The sequence below is a fragment of the Benincasa hispida genome, chromosome 1 (assembly GCF_009727055.1).
Source record: "Benincasa hispida cultivar B227 chromosome 1, ASM972705v1, whole genome shotgun sequence".
In the NCBI taxonomy this organism is placed as follows: domain Eukaryota; kingdom Viridiplantae; phylum Streptophyta; class Magnoliopsida; order Cucurbitales; family Cucurbitaceae; genus Benincasa; species Benincasa hispida.
Window position 1 is genome coordinate 59,606,968 of NC_052349.1, and position 25,553 is coordinate 59,632,520.

The 25,553-nt window shown below is 34.5% G+C and overlaps 1 long non-coding RNA gene across 1 annotated transcript; it reads right to left on the reverse strand.

The window, feature by feature from the left end:
• Nucleotides 1–2,534: 2,534 nt before the first annotated feature.
• LOC120084409 lies at nt 2,535–23,558 on the reverse strand. The gene is made up of 3 exons (XR_005483723.1): nt 23,372–23,558; nt 3,024–3,179; nt 2,535–2,934 (listed from the first exon to the last, which is right to left on the reverse strand). It is a non-coding gene; the product is annotated as an uncharacterized LOC120084409 (long non-coding RNA).
• Nucleotides 23,559–25,553: the final 1,995 nt, after the last annotated feature.

Sequence of the window (25,553 nt, forward strand, 5' to 3'; positions counted from 1 at the left end):
CAATTACAATTAAACAAAACTCCTAAGATTACATTGTTCCAAAATCCCCTAGACTAGAAAATAGCTAGAACTTACCTTCCCATGGAGATGGAGAAGACAAATCCTGACATCATTCTATTAATTACATGAGAAGAAGGAAGAAAATAGATAAAAATACAAGTAGATAGATGAGAAGAGGAAGAAATTGCTTCATTAGTCGATTGGGGGTTGATTATTTCATGAACTTCATCCCTAAAACGAAGAAGAAAGCTTATAATCTTCAGTCGCAGTGTTGCAATGCTACGAGGCCTCGCGCACGCCTCTGTAAAAAATCAGAGCATTACAACGTTGCGAGGCCTCGCGTGCGCCTCTGTAAAAAATCAGAGCATTACAACGTTGCGAGGCCTCGCGTGCGCCTCCGTAAAAAATCAGAGAGTTGCAACACTACATGTAACGTTGCAATGCTCCCCTATTTTCTAGTATTAAGTCACTACTATCTTGTAGCATTGCACAACACTCGGCTGAGCGTTGTAACGCTCCGTCTAAGAAATTTTCATCCGTTCACATCCTTTTGAAGCTCAATTGCTCAAATTAGCTCCTAATTTCTCCAAATTAACCCCGAACAGCTCGTAACGAGTGATTCTACTTCAAAGAGGTAGGATTGTATCAGCAACAGCGGAAGCACAAGAATCATCTAAGCACTCAAATTCACTAATTTTGGCAAAATATAAAGTATGCTCTTGCAGAAAACAAGTGAGTTTCAAGACATACCTCTTGTAGAACTTTTTCAAAGCTCCTTCTCCATCTGCTATCTTTCCCAAATCTTGTTGCAAACCACCTCAAGATCTTCCCCACTATTCTCTTGGTGCTCTAGATTGAGTTGTGAGACTCAAAACAAGCTTGAATCAATGGATGAAGGAGAAATGCTCACTGCAGTAATCTTGTTGAAGAACCCTTTCTTCAACCCAAATTTTCTCTAAAATTCTCTATAGATTGCATCACCAATTTTCACTCCAATCTCTTCATTATATTGCAGATCAACATGTAAAGGAGAGAGTTGCATGAGTTGCAGCTCATGCTTGGAGAAGATAAGGCAAAGAGAATGTCATTTGAGTAAGCAAGTTGAAAGATGGATAATAGAAAAACAAATTTTCCATTTTGTGTTTTGTTTTTCACTTTTTTCAGTTTTATCATAAAATCAAATTTTGATTTTATAAAATCGATTTTGAAAATAAAAAATGAAAAATTTAATTAATTTCATAATTAATTAAATAAAACTTAATTAATTTATACATAATATTAAATACTTAATTATTAACATCTATATGAAATTACACTAATCTTTATATATTTAAATCATAATTTAAATATATAAATTCCTCCTAATTTCCGTTTTAATTCTCAATTAACATGTAATTATATCTCATAAATATTAATTCCCTTAATTCTAAATTGAAAGATTTCAAATAACTTATCACGCTATCCTAGGAGCTAGTCTGTTACGAGTTAGTAGGGGACCTCGCGGATTTATAGATCATGGGCTTTAACAGATTCGAGATTAATTGGCATAAACTAAATTAGACCAGATTAACCCCATTCCTTAACTAATGGTCACTTCACTAAAAACTCATAGTTGCACCCCCTCACTGTAGGTATATATGTCCACCATGATTAACCATAAATCAGCAATCGACCCTCACAGATTGTTCGTAATAATGCTGGTCAATATCTGTTTTACCCCCGGATTATGTCTTATTCCTCAAAGTTCCTACTGAATCCTCTAATGAACAACTGTTTGTGATCCAATCACTTAAACCAAATCTCTCAGCCCAGTAAGAGGTGGGGCTCCCTTGTTCAATACTGGATTCAGTACTGAGAAACAACCTTTCTCCTATCCCTAAAATCGAGTAGGCATGACACTCCATCTTGCACCCTATGTCCTCAGTCATCTATTTCGGTCTTACCTCTTGAATGCGGAATCTTTTTGAGTCAGGCGTGTTGAGCCAACCCTCACCTAGCAAATCTAAGGGCAATCCAAATAAACAGGAGTTCATAGTTAGCTCAGTAATTAAGAATCGGAGTTCCTAGATCATCTAGTTGAAATAGTCAGTCTTAATAGTAACAACATTTATACAAGTAAGTGACTTTAATTTCTTGGTTTGATCTTATACAAACTTCATTGCAAGGACGCCCCCACTTCTCATTCATAACATGTACGAAATTAGGATCACATCAATATGTAGTACTCTTACAAACTCTTTATAACAACTTCAGAGTAGTCCGCACCAAGTTTGTTACAAGAATAAGGTACCCAATTTATTTCATGTACCCCAAGATCATTTTGACCTATTTCTTGAACCATGATCCACTCTTATGCTCCACATAAAAGTTCAAGTACTCATTACAATAGTCATGTGGGTTTAGTTTATTGGATTTAGATTTTTTCATAACAATTTATGAACATCAATAATAAATATATTGATTATAGAAAATATTTATCATTTTACAAACTACGAGTTTTAGGACATAAAACCCAACAATACTCCCACTTGGACTAAAACTCCAGTGGATCAATATATACAAATATATACAATGTTGAGTTTACATGGAGAGAATAAAATGTACAAATACAATAAACTAGGGCATTACAATACCCATAAATTCTCCCACTTACCCTAGTGATAAAAAACTTGTAGACGTAGCCCTACTAGGTGACCCTCGAATACTTTAGCCGAGAAGGCCTTCATAAATGGATCAGCTAAGTTATCTTAGGAAGCGATCTGGGTGACGATTATGTCTCCTCTGTGTACAATCTCCCTAATGAGATGGTACTTTCATTTAATATGCTTTCCCTTTTTATGGCTTCGTGGTTCCTTTGAATTTGCAACTGCTCCACCGTTGTCACAATAGAGAGTGACAGGCAGGACATAAAACCCAACAAATGATGCTCAATACCTATAAAATCATTAAATAAACACATTAAACATAGTAACAACCTAGAATTAGGAAAAGGAAAATATCACATTTTTTATGCCATCAATAACCTTGAAAGACTGCTTTCCAAAGAGTTTTCCAACTTAAACTGTTTCGTCTCATGTTGTTAGTACGACTGAAGATGACGACACTCCTTGAAATTGTGTAGAAGCCATGGCCAAGCTGAAGTATCTACCTTCTTTCAACATAAATGATTTGTTGTCACTCTTGCAAGAGACCAAGAATACACTTGTCAAAATATTAAAAGATGATGGAATTCCAACTACTTCTGCATCCCAGAAAAATACATATTCTTCATGTTGTATATCAATATCATTCACTAACGAAGATTTGCTACTTTCGTCAAAGCTTCATAATAGACCCTTATTTGTGTTGGAGAAGTCCGAGAGCAAAAACTCAATCGAATCCTCATCGATAACTGCTCAACTGTCAACATACAGTCGAAATTGACCATGAATCAATTGGACATTTCGATGGAGGAGTTGTCGGGTAGTAAAGTGGTGAATCAAGGCTTTAATCAATAAGCGCAACGAGCGATAGACACAATTCGTTTAGAAATCACCATAAGGTATTTGCAAGAGAGCACCATATTTCACGTGATCGATGCAAGAACCACCTATATTTCTTAATGTCACAAACAAGGCTCTCCAAGGTTCCAACAAACGGATCTCTAAACCGTCTTGATCACGAACAAGGCTCTCCTTGAGCGATCACGAACACTAACATGAGAGTAACCTCGTTATTCTTTGGGATTCCAATAGAGGGATAGGTGGTATCCAACTATTGGGAGAGGGAGAAGAGAAAAGGATTTTGGAGAGTAAAGAGGATTAGAGAAACTTTTGCACAATAACACTAGGGTGCTATGTATTGTTCTCTGTGTGTTCCCAAAGGGCCATAGAGAGGTTTTTATATAGAGAAGGGCCAAGCTCTTTATCTAATATTTTCCTTTTCTATAATTAATTAAATAACATTTATTTAATTAATTAGCCCATTTAATTAAATAGCACTTATTTAATTAATTAGCCCAATTAAATAACACTTAATTTTAATTTTCACAATAGTTAAATAACTATTTATACATTAAACCCAATTCAATGTATACATTTAATTATCATATACATCCCATGTATATGTGCAAAACCTCTCTATTAATTAATTCTTTGTGAATCTAATTCACTTGAATTAATTATTTGAATCTTATTCAAATATCACTTTCTAATATAATTATAGATCATATCCTTAATTATATTTTAATTACATTAATATATAGTTTCCTCAAATTAATTTGAATAATTCAAATTATCCCTCTTAAGTATCCTCTAATGAGCTAACGAGGGGACCTGGTAGACTTGTAGATCAGAAGCTCTAACAATATGAGATTAAATTGGCTAAACTCATTAACCAAATTAATCAATTTTCATTAATTATAGGTACACTCCACTAAAGACCCACAGTTGCACTCTTCTCACTACAGATATATTTCTGTGTCCACAGATATAGACCAATACCAACAAGTTAGTCCTTCACGAGTGTTCATAACTCCAACTGCGTTAAATTGCAGTTTTACCCTTAGATTACCTCTGCCACCTTAAGTACTAGTGCTCCTCTAATGAACAACCTATTTATGGTCCAACCAATAAATAGAAACCCTTCTTAGGCCAATGAGAGGGTAGGGCTCTTTGATCAAGTCCTGAAGACACCACTTAAGGGAACACTCATCTACTTACCCTTATGGTGGGAAGGAGTGAATTCCATCTTGTATTATTATGTTTCCAGCTCCCCACTCAGTTTTATCCTCAAAATAGTAGGCTTATTGGGTTGGTGATCTGGCCACCCTCACCCATACAAATCAACGGACAACCTTTCATGAATAAGAGTTCATAATATACTCAGGATTAAAACTAAGTCGCCTAGGTCATCTTATTAAAATAGGACCCTTACTAGTCAACGGTGTTACATCTAGTGGTTACTATTTGGCAGTCTAGTCTTATGAAAATTCATTGCATAGGATACTCCCACGCGTGTCACCTACACGAACGCGTTGGATCATTATGTTTGCATTAAATACAAAGTGGGTCATATCTATAGTGTTACCAGAATAAGGTACTTAACCTTATCCGTATGCTATAGACCCTTTAGGCTATATCTTGAACATTGATCCCTATATGTCTCTACATACAATTCAAGACTCATATGATAGCCTTGGATGTTAGTTTATTGGATTTAGGGTTACTAAGACAAAATAGACGACAATACAAGCAATAATATTTATTGAATTAACATCCATAACTCTGTATTAATAACAATCAATTAATAACATTTACTATCTACGAATTTTAGGGCATAAAACCCCACAAATTCCCACTTGACTAAACATCTAGTCAGTGGGTTGTACATAATTCAAAAGGCGGGATAATACAATAAACTAGGGCATCCATATACCCATTGCACATCTAGGACTTGCCCTAGATTATACAACGTAGATGTCTCATAGACTTAGATTCTCTAGATGACCCTCGAACACTTTAGCCGAGAGAACCTTTCTAAATGGATCAGCAATGTTATGCTCTAAGGCAATCTTTGTGATGATCACATCTCTTTTTTGCACAATCTCCCGTATTAGATGATACTTCCTCTCACTATATATGCTTTCCTCATTTGTGACTGGGAGGTTTTTTAGAGTTGGTTACTGCCCCACTATTGTTACAGTATAAGATGATGGCCAAGTTTATATTTGGAACCACTTCCAAATCACTTAAAAACTTTCTTAGCCAAACTGCTTCCTTTGTTGCTTCACAAGCAGCTACATACTCAGCTTCTATAGTGGAATCTGCAATGCATCCTTTCTTGATTCTACACCATACTACAACTCCCCCGTTCAGGGTGAACACTGATCCTGACGTGGATTTTCTAGAGTCCTTGTCATTTTGGAAATCAAAGTCTGTGTATTCTATAAGAATTAAATCCTTAGCGCCATTATTCACCAAAGGCAAGGAATATGCACTCTATTATCTAAGTAGAACTTTGACTGAAGCTAAGTTGAATTATTCACCAATCGAGAAAATGTATCTCACTTTGTTCTTTACAATAGATAAGTTGAGATGTTATATGCAAGCCTTCACTATAAACTTAGTGGCAAAGGCCGACCTTATCAAATGTACCTTATTCAGGCTAGTCATCTCAGGAAGCCTTGCTAAATGGGAAATTATACTTCAAACAATATGATATTGTGTATATACCTTAGAAGGTAATGAAAGGTCAAACATTGGCAGATTTCCTAATTGATCATCTGATCCCATCAAATTGGAAATTATATGAAGACTTGCCCGATGAAGAAGTATCGAAAGGATGGAGTCTTGGACTATGTACTTTGATGGTGCAACACAAAGAAGTGGAGCCAACGTCGGCATTGTCTTCATTTCTCCTAAGAAGCACATGTTGTCACATAGCTTCACACTTAGTGAGTTGTATTCAAATAACGTTGTTGAATACCAAACGCTCATCATTGGCTTACAGATGGTTTTAGAGATCAAGATAATATAATAGATGTATATGGTGATTCAAAGTTAATTATAAATCAACTCTCATGCCAGTACGATGTGAAACATGAGGATTTAAAGCCTTACTTCACTTATGTTAGAAGATTGATGAATAAATTCGAAGGCGTAATGCTAGAACATATACTGGGATCAGAAGATAAGAGAGCATATGCATTGGCAAATTTAGCCACTAATCTAACGATCTCAGATGATGTACCTATAAACATCTCTCTTTGTCAAAAGTGGATTATTCCACAAACAAAGATCAATATGTAGAAACCGATGCGATATCTGTTTAAATGATGAAAAGGAGGATTGGCAACAAAGTGCTGAAGCTCTAGAGTTAAGATTAAAGCTCTGAAGCTCTCAAGATTTTGAAGTTTTGATCGATCTCGAGATTACTACCTTTTGAAGATTGAAGACTTGGAAGATTAAAACTTCCTTGAATTCCAATAGAGTGGAGCTCAAATCGATTTCAAGATTAGAACCTTTTGAAGATCGAATACTTGAAAGAATAAAACTTCCTTAAATTCCAGAAGATTAAAATTCAAAACAACTCTATGAAGATTGAAGATTTAGAAATTTTAAAATTTATTCTTTGTTTGAGAGAAGGCATCAGAGGATCAAACATTAGCGATTGTACCCATTACACTATACTGAAATCAATACAAAAATTCAAAAATTAAATTCCTTCAAAAAGCTCATGTGAACAGTTTGGCATGCCTAGTGGGATCGATGCTCGAAAAAAATCGCTGATGAGAAATGAAGTAAAAAAGGGATTGAGCCAGAAAATCTGATTCTTTAATACCCTATTGATGTGGATGATTGAAATTTGTAGAACTCTCTTCTTCCACCCTTTTCTAAAATATATTTTTTGTTTTATTTTTTGTTAGGAGTGGGAGAAGAGGCCGTTTGTAACTTTGAGAGATGTGAAATGGAATGAATATGAATTATCACTGAACAATTGTGACATGAGATTCCACCCTCTTTGGATATCTTTCCTTCAGTTGAATATTTTTCCACATTTTGAACTTGGAAAACAGCTTTCCCCTTTTTATCCCAATTTTAATTCGACTTTCATTTTTTTCAAAAAACATTATTGATTTTTTTTCCTTTCTTTTCTTTTTTTTTTTTTCAATTTTTTCTTTTTACTTTCTTTTTGAACTTTGTATTTTTCTAAAAAAAATTTTAGCCATGTTTTTTGGGTTTTTTTAACTTTTTTTTTTGTATTATTATTTTACTTTTTTTTTCTTTTTTTATACGTTTTTTAGCAAAATAAGTGGAATTTCCATTCTTCTTTGAGTATCTTTTATTGACTTGCCCCAATGTTTTTTTACAGGCTTAAGCTGCTAGTAGCTTTGATCTTAATTGAAGAAAAAATAACTTTTCTTCCTACATATTTCCACATATTTTATCAAAAGTTGGATTTTTTTTTTTTTGTTTTTGTTTTTGTTTTTTTGTTTTTTTTTTTTTTTTTTTTTTTTTTTGCAAGAATGCCTTGATATGGGACCACCTCCTCTAAATTATTGTTGACCTTAGAGAGGTATGGATTATCATTGGCCTTAGAGAGGTCCGAATTATGCTAGGCTTAGAGAGGTCTGGATCATCGCTGGCCTTAGAGAGACTTGGATCATCGTTAACCTTATAAAGGTCTAGATCATCACTGACCTTAGAGAGGTCTGGATGATCTGCTGACCTTAAAGAGGTCTGAATTATCTGCTGACCTTAGGGAGGTTTGGATTATCTGTTGACCTTATAGAGGTCTAGATTATGCTCGAATGCCATCTAAGGAGGGACATTAGAAGGTTCCTCTAGTGTTCTCCATCTACTTGAGCTTAGAATATGTCCAAACTTTATGAAATTCACCATCTTTTTTAGCATATGAAGTTCACCATCTTTCTTAGGCCCTTCGTGCACCCGTTTCTTTTAGGTTTTGCAACTGTGACTTATTTCTTTATGGTGTTTTTTTTACACAACAATGGTGTACTTCACTGAACATATCTCGTATGGAAAGAAACATCTTGTAATTATTACAGATAGGAAGCAACCTATAAAACATGGGCTAAGCCTTCTTGTGAAGGAGCCACTAGTTGGTCCTTTCGCAAATTTATGGCTGGATTTGGACAAAGACATGACCCCACTCGAATTATCAGCAGAGATACCCTTGACTTTGGGAGAAAATATGTGGATATTACGATCTTTTATTGATAAAAAAAAGCCCCCACTTCTGATCGGGTGGTAACTCTTAGGCATCGTACGATTGATGGTGAGCCTTATTGGAATGCTACCACAAAAGTCCCTAGAGAATTTACCTTTACCAACTGCTATTGGGAATGTTTAGAGTTCATAATTAGTCAAGATGAACGATCCCTTCATGCAGTCTATTTATTTGGTGCGGTGATGGCCTCTTTGTATACATATAACCAAAATAGTGACATGATCAGAGCCTTTTGCAAAGTTTGGTGCCTGTCAACCAATACTTTTCATATTATGGCATGTTAATTATCAATTTCCCTATGGGACCTATAGTCATTTGGGGGCCTTTCAATTAGAGGGGGATTCTACAAGGAGGTCATTCCCTGCCTTAGAGAGTTAATCGACTCAGAAGAAAAGAAGAAATATCTTCCGAAGACTTGTGAACATCTTTTTCAGGCATACTATTCGATAATTTACTTGTAGAAAAAAGATTGTGTATTGTCCTCTAAGAATGATTCCCTAGTGACCATTAGTTTTTGTATTTCATTTTGGTTCCTAGGGGCTCGAATATATGATAAGCCTATTACTAAGAAGCTAAGAAAGCCTTTCACTCCCAGTCTACTCAAAATTCAAATGGTGTAAACATCAAGCCTCGGGACGGGTCGAGTAGAGAAAATATTTTATTCAAGGAACTTGGGATATAAGACAATTTGAAGGATAAAACATACTTGTCTGCATTTTTATTCTGGTTGTTGTGTCTTTTTATATTCCCACAAAAAACGGCTTACCTTCGTCCTGGAGTCTTTAAAGCTGCTAGTTTTATGGTTGATGATAAGATGTATAGCCTTGTCGTTCCAATTCTAGCCAATATTTATCATGGCTTGAGGTTGATAACTAAAGCTTTAGCTCCGATTGGACGAATGAGCTTTTATTTTCCCATGCATTATGTCTACGGATGGCTAGCTCACTATTTTAATACCCATTACCCAGTTCCAATGATATTTGGGGTTCGAAAATGGCCAATTTTTCTAGCAAAGGCAACTCAATTTATTTTGAAGAATATGAAACATAAGAACTGATCCATAAAGGTGCACATATTCGATGGCACGTGAACTCTCAGAACCGAAATAGGCATGAGCGTCTAATTGATGATAGAGATTTATCATTTTATAATCTTGCCAACTCTCCAGTACACGATATCTATTGGGGTTGATGCTCTAAATCTCATGGGTTTTGTAGTTTGTAATTGTAATGTACAAATAATTTATTTATTTAATAAAATATTATATATTTTATTCAACATTTAGTAGAATTAACCCACAAAACCAATAAACAACATTCAGTTATCTTCTATAGCATAAACATGTACGTAGAGATATACAAGTAGATCATGTTTAAGTGATAACCTAAATGGTCTATAGTAGATGGATAAGGCTGAATACCTACGAATACGACCCGCTTTGTAGATATTACAATTATTGTAAAGTGCTACAAATAATCTGATCCTGATCATTCATGTGGAGACATATAAGCAGGGGTATTCTATATAAAAGGGTTTGTAAAAGACCAGACCATGAAATGAATACTCTCATTATATAACGTCGTTAATAGTAGAGACTTACATTTCACCAGGATGACTATAGGTGACATGACTTGAATCATAAGTGAGTTGTAAAATCCTGCCTATGTAGGCGGTCATTTGATTTGTATGAATGAGAGTGGTCAGATCGCCGACTCAATAAACCTACCATTTTGAAGATTCATTTAATTGGAGAGTTGAGAACATAGCTACATAAGACAGAATTCACTCCTTACCTAATATAGGGATAAGTAGATAAATTGCTCCCTAAAGGCTAATTCTGGGGCTTGAACAATGTGGCGCCATACTCTCTCTTGGCCCGAAGGGGTTTGGTCATAGTTAGATTATGACTTATTGTTCATTAGAGGGATCAATGGTACTTAAGGAGTTAGATGTAACTATAGGAGAAAAACGATAATTTTGGCCCAGTTGTACTTATGAGAAATTTGTGAAGGATCATCACACTGTTGACTTGTTATATCCAATGGACACAGAAATATATCTATAGTGCGAAGAGTGCAGTTTTCGATCTTTAGTGGGATGATCGACAGTTAATTGATGTTGAATAATTTAATTAAAAAATTTTAATTAATTATTCGAGTACCATTGGAGCTTCAATTGACAAGTTCATAAGGACCCCTTTGTAGTTCAACAGGGATATGATATAATTAATATAATGTATTTGGTACATTATAATTTAAAGTTCATTTTGAGAGGAATTAAATATTTGAATATGATTCAAATACTAATTATATGAATGAGATTCATACAATTAAATTAAGTATAAATGTGATTTATGAAATGCCATGTATTATTGAGAGAAATAAAAACTATAGGTCATATTATATTTGATACAATATAAAACTATAGGTTATGTATTATATTTGATATAACATATAGTTACATATACATATAATAAGTTAGTTATTATATATAATTATTATTTAAATTAAATTTATTTAAATTTCAAAAATTAAAGGGAGAGAGTTACAACCCCCTCCCCTTAATTATCTTTCAATGAATCATGGTAGGGGAAGTTACGTATTATTCATCTTCTTCCCATGTCTTCAAAAAAGTTTAAACAGAAGTTCTCTCTGTGATTGAAAAGGATTACATAGAATAAAAATTCCTCTCTCCAAAAATTTTCTTCCTCTCCCAAAACTCAAAGCCCATACACTCTTGAGAATTCTCTTCCACTACAGAGAATATGGAAGTTGCTTTTGTGGTGGTATCATCGTTGGTGGCCTTTCGATTCGTGATTGATCGTGACCAAAGAGGAGGCTTTCATGAAGAAGTTTTTCTTCAAGGGTAAGTTAATCCTTATCCCTTCTTCCTCATTTTTATCTATAAGCATGCTATAAATAATCTGTATATGTACAATTATATGTTTACTGTATTTAATTCTGTGAAAAAAAAAAATTCGAGACAATCTCACTTCCACATTGGACCTTACGATTCCTTCAATATCATCTCACTGTGGGAATATTTTGATTATAGAATCATATAGTCCTTATCGATTTGGCTGGCAGTTCGGATTTTATCAAGACATTCCTAATGACATAGAGGAAATTCCAATTGCCATCACTTTCTACAACGTGATATATCACTTTAGGGTCTGCACCAGACAAGATCATTGTCTCAAGTGTTCTTACCAACCCACAAGTTGGAGCCATGCAACCATGTTACACCACGATACATGAATTGGTGGTTGAAAAAACATGAGAGTTATTTTGAGGATAACACATATCACTTAGTGAGTAGCACTATTCTTTCTCCCTCGAAACCTAAGTTATCCAAGAATAAAGGGAGTAACCAAGGGGATAAACAAATTTGTTTCATTGAAGAAGTAGCTCCCACCCTTCAGAAAGTTGTTTCTACTCACGAAGGAGTCATAGAAGTAACAGTGATCATCATTGGAAAAGAGCTCAAAGAAGACGAAGATGGCTGGTGATGATTTGTTTTGAAGGAGTTCTAAGTGCTTTGGTAATTCCTAATGGTACTATAATACTTGTATGTATATCTTCCCTTTATGTTCTCCTCATTCACCTCTTTAGCAAACAATTAATTTATTTTCTCTTTTCTTTTTCTTTTTATAGTCACCCTCGAGCAATCATCTTTAGGAACTTACGGAGTAGTGTAGCGAAGAGTCTTTAATGGGAGCTTATGCTTTGGATTCATCTATCAAAAAGGTCATTACTTGTAAATTATCGTTAGTTGAAACAATTAGACAACCTTCACAACCTCTTAACATTTCTAAAGAAATTCGACATGGTAAACAGAAAGTAGGCATTGAAAGTGTTGAAGTTTAGACCATTTGTTTGGAGATGTTGGTCATTTTAAAGTACCTCAAATGGAGAAAATCATGCCCCCTCCTGGTCCCCCGAAGATTTCTGAGTCAACACGATATCTTAACGGTGAATCAATTACTGGGCACCCTAAGCCTTCTCTATATTTTTATGAGAAATTGGTTTCAAACTTCTACCAACAAGCAGCCTTATCTATATGGAAGGATATTCAAGGCAAGATTGTGCACACTTCTTTTGAGCACATACTAAGCCTTAAACCAGAAATAGCAACAATATTTTCTGATATTTTCAAGATTCATAAGAGCGATTTGGCTTCTCTTCAGGAATTTGTGAATAGTTATCTTAAGGTTGTAGATAATTTAAACACGGTACAATCTTCGTATTCCACACAATTTCCTTCAGCCGACAAGGACCATCGATTGGGTGAGAAGACATCTCGTGTGAAAGAAGCCATTACTTTGATAAGCCGACTACGAGAGGAAGACAAAGTCAGTCAAGAGCGAGCTACCAATTATCATTGAAAAAGAAGGATCTAGAAATCTAACTTCAAAGTCTAAATGTTGAGTCTATAAAGCTGTCGAGTTTATCTTGTGAGAAAAAGGGGCCATAGACAGAAAGAACTTGAGTTGCCAAAATTTAGAAATAAATCAATACTCTTGAGAGCACCCCCATTATAACTGATGCGGCTATCGAGGCTTTAGCTATAACTTGTAAAAACATGGAGACTACGTGCAAAGAGTTAAAAGATTTCAAGTGAAAGCTTTGACTTTAACCATTCCCCCCCCCCCCTCTCTCTCTCTCTCTCTCTCTCGGTTCAATCTTATTGTTTTGCATATTCTGATTTAATGGAAAGAATTTTTTTTTTTTTTTTGCACGTGACTGCACTTAAATTTTATTTTACGCTATTTACATACCCTTTATGATAATAGGATCAAGTCATAATGTAGTTCAATACAATTATTTTTTTGGGCCATTCACCTTTTAAGCTTATGTGGGCCAAAAGCAACGTGCAGTTTATACTCTTACGATATGAAGGTTTTTTTATTTACATAATGACTTCTAGCATAAAATGATATGAGAAAGTTGCCATTGATTGGGTTAGTTCTTAATTTGTCAATTGACGATCTTGTATGCTCCATTCGTAGTTTAGAAGAGCACCAAACAGGGGTACACTATTGACTTCACCATGGAGGCGAAGTACGTAGCGACTTGTGAAGCTGCTAAGGAAGCTGTATGACTCAGAAAATTCCTGACTAATCTGGAAGTGGTTCCAGACATGTCAAAGTCCATCACCCTTTATTGTGATAATAGTAGTGATGTGACCTATTCCCAAGAGCCTAGGAAGCTTATAAAGCAGAAGTATCATCTCAAACGAGGGATTGTGCATCATGGGGACATGCTCGTAATACAGATAGCTTTGAAGCACAACATTACTGATCCATTTACAAAGATCCTTACGGCTAAGATGTTTGAAGGTCACCTGCAGAGTATGGGTCTATGGGATAGGCCACATTTAGACTATGGTAAGTGGTAGACTTGTACTAGGCAAGTTATGCCCTAGTTTATTGTTTTGTGTACTTTGTATATTAGTTTGACTTTTATATTGTACACCCTACTAGCTTTAGGTCAAGTGAAAAATTGTTGGGGTTGATACCTTAAATCTTGTAGAGTTCTATAGTTTGTAATTGTATTGTACAAACATCTTATTTATCTAATAAAATATGTGATGTTTTATTTGACATTTAGTTGTATTAAACCCACAAACCAATAAACAAACATCCAAGGTTATCTTGTAGCTTAAACATGTATGTAGAGACATATGGGTAGATCATGTTTAAGTGATAACCTAAATGATCTGTAGTAGATGGATAAGACTGGATACCTTATTGTGGTGATACTACGAGTACAACCTACTTTATAAATGTTACAATTGTTGTAAAGTGCTACAAATGATGTGATCTTTATCACTCATGTGGAGACATGTGAGCGGAGGTATTCTATATAAAGGAGCTTGTATAAGACCGGACCACGAAATGTTTAGTCTCATTATATAACATCGTTCATAATTGAGACTTACATTTCCCCAAGATGACCATAAGTAACATGATATGAATCCTAATTGAGTTGTGAAATCCTTCCTATGAAGGCGGTCCTTTGATTTGGAGACTCATCTATTTAGGGAGCTAGGAACATAGATACACAAGAATGAATTCACTCCTTCCCCAATGTTGGGGTAAGTAGATAAATTGCTCCTTTAAGGGTTGATTATGGGGCTTGAACAATGTGGCGCCACACCCTCTCCTGGCCCAAGAAAGGTTTGGTCATAGTTGGACTATGATTTATTATTCATTAGAGGGATCAGTGGTACTTAAGAAGTTATATGTAACCATAGGGGTAAAATGTTAATTTTGGCCCAGCTGTACTTACCAGCAATTTGTGAAGGTCATTGTACTATTGACTCATTATATCCGATGGACACAGAAATATATCTATAGTGTGAAGAGTGCAGCTCTTGATCTTTAGTGGAGTGTCTGACAGTTAATGGATGGTGAATAATTTAACTAAAGAGTTTAATTAATTATTTACGTACTGTTGGAGCTTCAAGCTATAGATCCATGAGGTCTCCTCTGTAGCTCAATGAGAATTAATGAGAATCAATTTTTGGATTAGTTTTAATTGCTCAAATTAATTAAGGGAATTAATTACCTGTAATATAATTAAATCAATCGAGTTATATATAATATAAGTACTATAATGTATTTGATACATTATAATATAAAGTTTATTTTATAGGAAATAAATATTTGAATATGATTCAAATATTAATTATGTGAATTGGATTCATATAATTAAATTCGATATAAATGGGATTTATATTAAATATAGTTGTTGAGAGAATTAAACTATAGCTTATATTGTATTAGATACAATATTAAACTATAGGTTATATGTTATATTTGACATGACATATAGCTTAATATATATATTATTGTGCTTTTTCTCCGTAACTGAATGAGTTAGTGGGAGATTGCATTGAATTTTTGTAACTGAAGGATAAAATGAAAATTTTTCATTTTTCAAAGAATCAGACATTTGCTCACCGATTGTGTATACTGCATATCGCATAGCAAACTGAGAGCATATACGACAGCTCAAAATCTCTAAACGATCGTGTACACGTGTGCCTTTTCCTAAACCATCGCATATAATTTACTAAACGATTGTCTAGTGTTTTCTACGCAATTGCACGCTTCGAGCATTTTACTAAACGATCATCTATACGATCTCGCCTATTTTACTACACGATCGTCTACCTTTACCTAAACGATCAAGCATCCGTCTATACGATAGGTACCCGATATCTCCCACTTGCTTGGTCGTGCTCAATGATTATCTCTTCTTCCTTCCCTCTACCAAATCCAACAGAGCCCACACGTCCTGAATCTTCACTCCGAGAATACCGAGGGTTTCGAGTGGTGGTGTCTTCCTTATTGCCTTGTTCGTAAAGTGTTCGTTCATGGGTAGACGATAACGATTTGGTGGACGATTTCTTAGATGATCTCAATAAGAGTAAAAGGTGCAATCCGTTTGACGAGAGTGATATTTTTGTGAAGAATGTTCTTCAACTGGTATGTATCTTCTCTCTGTTTTGTTTAAAGTTCAAAGCATGTCGTAATTTATTCTTAAATGCATAACTAGTCTGTTTGATTGTGAATGCGGTAATTTTGTCATAAGGAGTGAATTTCGTCTTGTGTAACTAAGTTCCCAGCCCCCCAATCAAACAAATCCCCAAAAAGGTAGGCTTATTGAGTTGGAAATCTGGCCACTCTCACCCATACTAATCAAAGAACTGCCCTCATAGGCAGAAGTTCCCAAAACACTCAAGATTAAGGTCATGTCACCTATGGTCATTTTAGTGAAATGTAAGTCTCAAGTATCTTACGATCCCAAATGATCTGGATCCCTAGAACATGCTGCACCTCTCCTAAATCTTTCATTTGGAACTATGCGGCTAGCCACTTTTTAATGTCAGTCAGAAAACCTATATCATTTCCAACGTTCTGATCAAAGCCAAACAATTTGATCGCACTGTTAAATTTAATGTTCCACGACCTAGATGCTCGTTTCAGCCCATAAATGGACTTATTAAGCTTACAAACTCTTTGCTCCTGATCTGGTACAATGAACCCCTCTGGTTGAGCCATGTAGATGGTCTCCTCAAGATTACCATTAAGAAAGACAGTCTTGATGTCCATTTGCCATATCTCATAATCATAAAATGTGGCTATGGACAGAAGTATCCTAATAGACTTCAACATGATAATAGGTGAGAAAGTTTCCTCATAGTCCACTCCCTTGACCTGGGTATAACCCTTTACCACGGGTCTAACTTTAAAGGTATGCATCTTTTCATCTACACCTCGTTTTCGCTTGTAGATCCACTTACACCCTTAGGTTTTACCCCATCAGATTGATCCACAAGTTTCCAGACATTATTGAAGTATATAGACACCATTTCCTGGTTAATGGCTTTAATCCACTCATCTTTGTCAACATCCTCCATTGCTTGCTTATAAGACAATGGATCCTCGACCCCATCATCAGAAATGATGGTTTAGGCTTCAATCAAACCCATGTAGCGTTCCTGGGTTTCATAACCCTCCCACTATGTCGAGGCAGTCTCAACTCTTGAGATGGTTGACTCGATGAACCGACATCAACAACTTTTGTTGATTGATCAGTCTGTTCAACAACTCTTGTTGAACCCTCAATAGTCTCACTAGAAATCTCATATAAAACAAGCTTGCTTCGTGGTTTATGATCCCTAATATGGTCTTCTTCCAAGAAGATAACATTTATTGACACAAACATTTTGTTCTCACTCGGATCATAGAAACATCCACCCCTCGTTTCTATAGGGTAACCTACAAAGAGGAAAACTTTCGAACGCGGTGAAGGAACTCTTATCAAAGAGTACCTATGAGCGAAGCAAGATCGTTCCAAATTCATTGTGACAGAAATACCGCATTCACAAACATACAACAAGTTATGCATCTATAAACAAATTACATGCTTTTCAAACTTAAATAACAAAGGAAGGAGAGACATACCTCTTGAAGAACTTTTCTTCCCTTGAACTCTCACTCTCGTCAAGGAATATAGGTGCTAGTTTGAAAGAGGTGGTAAGACCATTGGAAAGAGGAAACGCATAGATGCTAGTTTGAAAGAGGTGGTAAGACCATTGGACTTCCACAGAAAAGATTTCTTCTAATAATCCAAAGTAGTTCCACCATGATTTAAACAAATTTGGAAAGTGCATTTTGTAAGCTTGCTTATAGAATGTCACAAACCAGGAATGGTTGTAAGCTTGAAACCAGAAAATATTATACCATGCTTGCATGTAGTCACGATATGTATATGTTTGTGGTTTGAAAGGTTTTGAGAATTTCTTCGCTACAAACATCCCTTGATTCTAATAGGATGGAGTTAGCACTTTGAAAATTCTCAACTTTAAGTATACAATTTTTTATGGATCCTACCGATCCGAAACATGAGTAATTTCTACGGACTTGGTGTCTACCAAGATGAATTCGTAGAAGGTTCTCATTTTTTATACATCCTCAGGAAGATAATTGAATCCATAAAGGAATATTTTAGAACAGACTTCCTGAATGAATGGTCCGTTAAATTCTGGCTTGATCGTTAGATCGACCATTGTTGTTTTTGTGAAGTATCCTGAAATGGGTGGCCTTGGTTGAAAAACCATTGGCTTCACCACCTGGGAAAATATTGACGGATTTTTTGGAATTAAGGTTGAAGATGGCCTCGTAGGTCTCTTATTTGAACTGTTTACTCCCGAGGGACGTAACAGTGTTGTTGAGGGTTAAGGAGGCAGGCTTAAAGAGCCTGATTGTATTGAAAGTGCCTTTTGGGCACTGCCTTGACGTCTTCTAGACACGACTTCAAAGCCAGTGTCCATGGCGTACTTATCTGCATTCATGGGAGATGATGCAGAAGATTGAGAAACAAGCTATTTTGCCCTTTGAACTACTAGCCTTGGAAGGGCTAGCCTGGATGCTCTGCGATGGCGGAGGCTGCTTTGGTGGCCTAGGACGGCTGAGGAGTTCCATGGACTTCTAAGAATTCATGAAGGAAATGTTTTTCTTTCTTAGGAGGATTTTTGCTTGGGAGTTGCTCTCTGCTTAGATAATCTACAAGAGAGTTTTCCGTGCCTTTTAGAAGCTCAATTTTGAAATCAAGGCAGGATAAGATTGTCTGCCATCTTGCAAAGATTTTTATTGACACAAGATTCTTCACATCTTTTTCAAAGATGTATTTACTGACCTTTGAATCTGTTCTCACCAGAAAATCTTTGTTGATAAAATCTCCTTGGAACTTTTGAATGCAATTTACTATTGCGAGAATCTCCTTTTTCACTGTGGAATAATTCTTTTGAGTATCATTCCAGACTCTAGAATAGTAACAGACTACTGTTTCTTTTCCGTTAATTTCTTGTTTGAGGATGTCGTCGTAACCAATGTCAGATGCATCGGTTTCCACAATTGGATAAGCTTTTTCATCCATTAGCGATAAGCATGGGATGCCTTTTAAGGGGGAGACAGATGATACAGAGGTTTTTTTATAAAGTCTCCAATATAATTTACACACCCAAGAAAGCGTTGGAGCTGTGTCTTGTCTTGAATAGTGCCTGGAAACTTATCCACGAAGTCTAGTGATCGTTGGATTGGTTTGATTATTCCTTGATTAATATCATAACCAAGAAATCTAATTTTTGTTTGAAACAATTTGATATTTAGTAAAGATACCACAAGACTATTTGTTTTAATGATGTTGAAAAACACTTGCAAGTGCTTAAAGTGTTGTTTAATTGTATTTGAGAATACCAAGACATCATCGATATAGACGATGGTGAAATCTTGATATTTGTTAAATATGTCATTCATGACATTTTAGAACTCCAAATGAGCTTCTTTAATCCAAAGGGCATGACATTCCATTGCTATTGCCCAAAGGGGACGTTGAAAGTTGTTTTATATTTGTCCGAACTTTGAGAAAACCTTGGCTGAGGTTATTCTTTTTAATAAGTCTTGTCGATTAGGAATTGGATACCTAATCCATTTGAGAGCCTTGTTAAGGGGCTTATATTTGTTAAATATAGTCTATAAGCCCCTTCACATCTTTGAAGAATCTTGTGTCAAAACAAATCTTTGCAAGATGGCAGGCAATCTTATCCTGCTTTGATTTCAAAATTGAGCCTATAAAAGGCACAGAAAACTCTCTTGTAGATTATCTAAGCAGAAAGCACCTCTCAAGCAAAAATCCTCCTAAGAAAGAAAAACATCTCCCTCATAAATTCTTAGAAGCCCATGGAATCCCCCGGCCGTCCTCGGCCACCAACGTGGCCTCCGCCATCACAGAGCATCCAGGCTAGCCCTTCCAAGGCTAGTAGTTCAAAGGGCAAACGACCCGTCTCTCAATCTTCTGCACCATCTCCCTTGAGTGCAGATAAATACGCCATGAACACCGACTTTGAAGTCGTGTCTAGAAGACGTCAAGGCAGTGCCCAAAAGACACTTTTAATACAGTCAGGCTCCTTAAGCTTGCCTCCTCAACCCTCAACAACACTGTTATGTCTCTCGGGAGTAAGTAGTTCAAATAAGAGACCTACGAGACCATCTTCAACCTTAATTCCAAAAAATCCATCAACATTTTCCCAGGTGGTGAAGCCAAAGGTTTTCCAACCAATGCCACCCATTTCGGGATACTTCACAAAAACAACAATGGTCGATCTAGCGATCGAGCCAGAATTCGACGGACCATTCATTCAAGAAGTCTGTTCTCAAATATTCCCTCATAGATTCAATTATCTTCTTGAGGATGTATAAAAAATGAGAACCTTCTACAAATTCATCTTGGTAGACACCAACTCCATAGAAATTACTCTTGTTCCGGATCGGTCGGATCCCTAAAAAATTGTATACTCAAAGTTGAAAATTTTCAAAGTGCTAACTCCATCCTATTGGAATCAAGGGATGTTCGTAGCGAAGAAATTCTTAAACCTTTCAAACCACAAACATATACATACCGTGACTACATGCGAACATGGTATAATATTTTCTGGTTTTAAGCTTACCACCATTCCTGGTTTGTGACATTCTGTAAGCAAGCTTACAAAATGCACTTTCCAAATTGGTTTCAACCATGGTGGAACTACTTTGGATTATCAGAAGAAATCTTTCTTGTGGAAGTCCAAAGGTCTTACCACCTCTTTCAAATTAGCATCTATGTGTCTCTTCTTTCAAAGACGTTTAGATTTGCATTATACTTTCAAATTCCGTGGATCTTTTGTTGGAATTTCCAACTAGGACCATACGGAAACTTCAAAGCCTTAAGCAAGGCATTAAGGATCAAGTGGTGGGAAAAGTTTGATTACTCCCACTTAAAAGCGTCAAAGTTGAAAGATTGGTTCAAAGCTAATGTTCATCTATAGGATCTATCTTGCCAAGAAGATGAACAATTTACTTTGACAAAAAATTCAATTATGAGTTCTCTAGCTGGAGCAGGATCACTTGATTTTACTTCAGTCCTCAATATAGTCGTCAGGAAATTATCAGACCATGACGAAACTCAAGAAGATGCAAACTCTTCTGCATCTGTGAATACTGAAGTCAAAAACGACGAAGATGACTACGACCCCTTCGCCGATTACGACATCAATGACCCATTTTTAGACCCACAACCAAATTAGTCTAAAAATGGTTACTCAAATTTTATTTAAATTTAAATTTATGTAAATTATTTAAATCGCTTTTGTACATAGGTGTGAAAATCAATCTGCAATTATCTTCGTCATTTATAAAATCCTACATTTGAGGCAGAGATGATGGAGATAGTATGTTCCTGAGGTGGACTAACCAACCACCGGCCACAGCAGTTAGCTGAAGATTGGAAAGCTCGGATAGATCACTATATGAGAAATGACTATAATATCCCATTAACTCATAAGGATTACGTTAGGCAGTTAAAGTAGGCAAGGTAGCCGAAGAAGTAAGACCCTAGATTGTAGTCCCAAAAGAGTTGATACGGTAGATATATGTAATAGTCGTTCCAATCCAGGCCATTCAGGAGAAACTGGGTGACATCATCAATAGTTATCACTTGAAGATCTTATCAAGCGTGCTTGAAGATATTGCAGACATATCCCATTTATCTTTATTGCTTTACTGTATTATTGCTTTGATGTTTGTATTATTGCTTTATTTCTTTTCCTTTTAAGATAAGATAAGGTCAAGTGGGGGTCCTGTCTCACCGACAAAATCTTATCGTAATCTTTTCTTTTTCAAAAGAAAGATTCCAAAAGATATTTTGCCAGTCAGGGGTCCTGTCCTATCTGCCACATTTGGAATTTTTCGATCACGTAATATTTATTTGTTGGGACGCGTGTCAAAATCTTATGGAATTGCTAGTAGGCAGAATGCTTAAAAACAATTCTATAAGTAGAACTTGATCTCGACCCTTAATGGTATCAGAGCCTTCAAACTCAACCTTTCTTCTATTTCTCTATCTGTGGAGTAGTCTCCCTCTAGAGCCTTGAGTAGCATGTATTGTTTCCTGGGTTGGATACTTGTTTGGAATTTAAATGCATGAACTTTAAATGTCTCTGATCATTAATATGCGTGTTTAAATATTTTAGATAATTAATATCTAAAAGTTCAATATGTTGTTTGACCAATTTTATATATAAAAACTAAAATAAAATAATTACTTGATTAAATGGTAGAAAATAATTAATATAATCATGGCTTAAATTTTTTATTATTTAATATTATTTATATTGATTAATTATTTAATCACTTATAATAAAAATAAATTATTTTTATATGAAGAATTAATCAAATTTAATCAAATTATTTAACTTAATTTCTAAAATAATCTAATATATATAAATTAATTAGAATATTAATAATTAAAAACAAAATTTTATATTAAATAATTAAGACTGCATAAGTTGAAATTTATTAAAGCTATAATTAATTAAAATAATTGTTCATCTTCTAGGTATAAAAATTCCACGTGTATGCCAACAAGAGCGTAACTCATGCGATATAGTATTCATAATATCAACCTCCATGAAGATATTAGAAAACTCTTGTCAGATGGATTTTAAAGTTTTTTTTATAATAATATCTATGATTTTAAAAGCGAGGTTTTCAAAAATAGAAGAATAAGAAAAATTATTTTAAAACATAGCAAAATCTTCCTTCCACCTTCTCCATCCCCTTCTTCTTCTCCGCCCCCTTCTTAGTTTAGTTTATTTTTGGGTGGGAAAGTAATAAACCTACTGCTGTGAGGGAGAGAAGCTTCATTAATGGCATAATCGATCTCGATTTTGGGTAATTATTAGATCTTCACTACTTGACCTCACCTCATTTCGATCTACTACGACAATAAAGTAATCAACCATCTCGATTTTGGGTAATTATTAGAACAACCAATTGTTTGTTTCTACGATGAACCAAAGACAAATCGGAAAGATAAATAATCAAAATCTGAAAGCTAAAACAACCAGAAGACAAGAACAGGACATGAGAGTAAATTTTAAAGCTAACATGCTAAACAAAATTAGAAACTTCGTTGAAAGATCAAATGGGAGTTTCCTAAAATTATCAGCAAAATTGAAACCAACTGAACTAATAAAAAACTATTCGATTGAAATAGAGAAGAAAGTTAACATAAAGTTCAGAGAGAATACTCACCGAAGAAGAAGATCCCGGAAGCTTCAATCGGGTCGAAGATGGAAAGAGGGAAAACAAACCTCTGAAAAACTCATACAAAAATCAAAAGATAAGAGCTCAGGCAAGCTTACGAAGAGGATATCACAATGATTGAGGGATTCTTTTTCTTGTTTTAGATAACAATTATTGAGGATTCAAGAAAAGCAAATGTTGCTATAAATTTTGTTTGTACTTCAACCCACGTTAAGTTTTGGTGTTAAAATTGATTTTACTCATAAAATTAGATGATAAATTTGAATTTTATTGCTTTTAGACATTTGTGATAGATATTATTATCAATGTCTACTAATGATAGACGCTTTTATCAGTGATTCTATCAATATTTATCGATAGAAACGGATAGAAATCTATCATGGATAGAGACTGATAGAAGTCTATCAGTATCTATCAGTGATACAAATTGATAGAAGTCTATTATTGATACAAGTCTACCACTGATAAACGCTAATAAAAATCTCTCGATATCTATTAGTAATTTTTTTTTGTTATTTCTATAAATAATTTGACATCTTTTCTATCTTTAAAAAAAAAATCGATTTTAAAAACTGATTTTATTAAACAAATTGGGATATCAAATGTCTATAATATCCCATGATAAAATTTGTCAAACAAATAGGTCTAAGAATTGTTTGGGTTATAAAGAGCTTGTTTGATAACGTTCTCATTTTCAATTTTTCGTTTCATGTTTCATGTTTTTTGTTTCTTATTTTTTAGGAATTAGAAATAAGAATATTTTTAGTAACTTTTTATGTTTCCTATTTCTTAGAAAAAAAAGAAACAGAAAAGAAAAGAAATGAAAACTAAAACTTGTTTGATAACCATTTTTTACTTCCCATTTCTTATATTTCCCCCAACATTTTCTCTTATTTTATAATCTAAATATAATTTAATTATGTAAAATAAAAAAATACATATCATGTACTAAAATATAAAATATTTACATTATTAAATACTCATAAATCCAGATGCAAAATTAATCACTATAATACAATTTTTCTATCATTCATATGTTACTAAAATTTTATTCCCATTTCTTACTCAAAACATTTATCTTAAATAATGTTGAGTTCAAATTAATTATATTATTATGTAAATGTCATAGTTGTAAAATATTAAAATGAACTTAAATAAATATCATAATAAACAAAATTTATATATGATAAAATTCTATTCGATTTTGAATGTACTGAAAATAATAATTTTAAATTTAAAATAATATATAAAAATACATATTTCAAAATTCAAAATTTAAAATTAAAAGAATATTTAAATATACATACTGAAATTTTGAAATCTGGAAATCAAAATAACACGTAAGTCTAAATATTTGAAAATTTTAAAATTTAAAACAAAATTAACCTATAAAAATAAAATAAAATAAATAAAAGAAATATAACAAAATTAGTATAAAAAGAGATAAGCCTTATTAGGAATTGAGCCCAAGACATGAAACCCAAGGATCGTTTAAGGCACGCCTACCTACAAATGAGCCAAGTCCAGCTTATGGTTCATTATAATGGTTATAATGGTTACCGATTTCCATCTTTCTCTCTCCCATCTATATCTTTTATTTTTTCATATGAATGGTTTATTGGAAAAGATTGCTTCTTAGCCACTCTAATCAATCAACATGTTAGCTCAGATTTATTATGTCATATCAAAATAAATTTTTACTACGATAAACGTGGAAGTAAGAAGATTTGTGTTGAAGATTTCACAATAGAAAAACCAAGAGATCTCACCTATGAAATACAGATACAGATACGACTACACGATACGGATACGATCGGATATGTCGATTCGTCAATTTCTAATACGATCGGATATAGTGATTCGTCAATTTCTAAAAAACTAAGATATGGATACGTCGAAGGATACGCCATTTTTTATATATTATTTTAATATATATTTCTAAAATATGAGAATACTGATATAAGGTTGGCAAAAAATAGTTGTAGGGGGCGGGGACCCGACCCATTCGGGTCGGGGATTCCCTAGTTTGATCGGGGTAGGGTTCAAACCGGGAAAATTAATCAGGCCCCGTCCAGGACGGGATAGTATCCCCACCTCGACCCCGATCCCGATTTATATATTTTTATTTATATATATTTAGAATAATATAAAATAATAAATTAAATATATG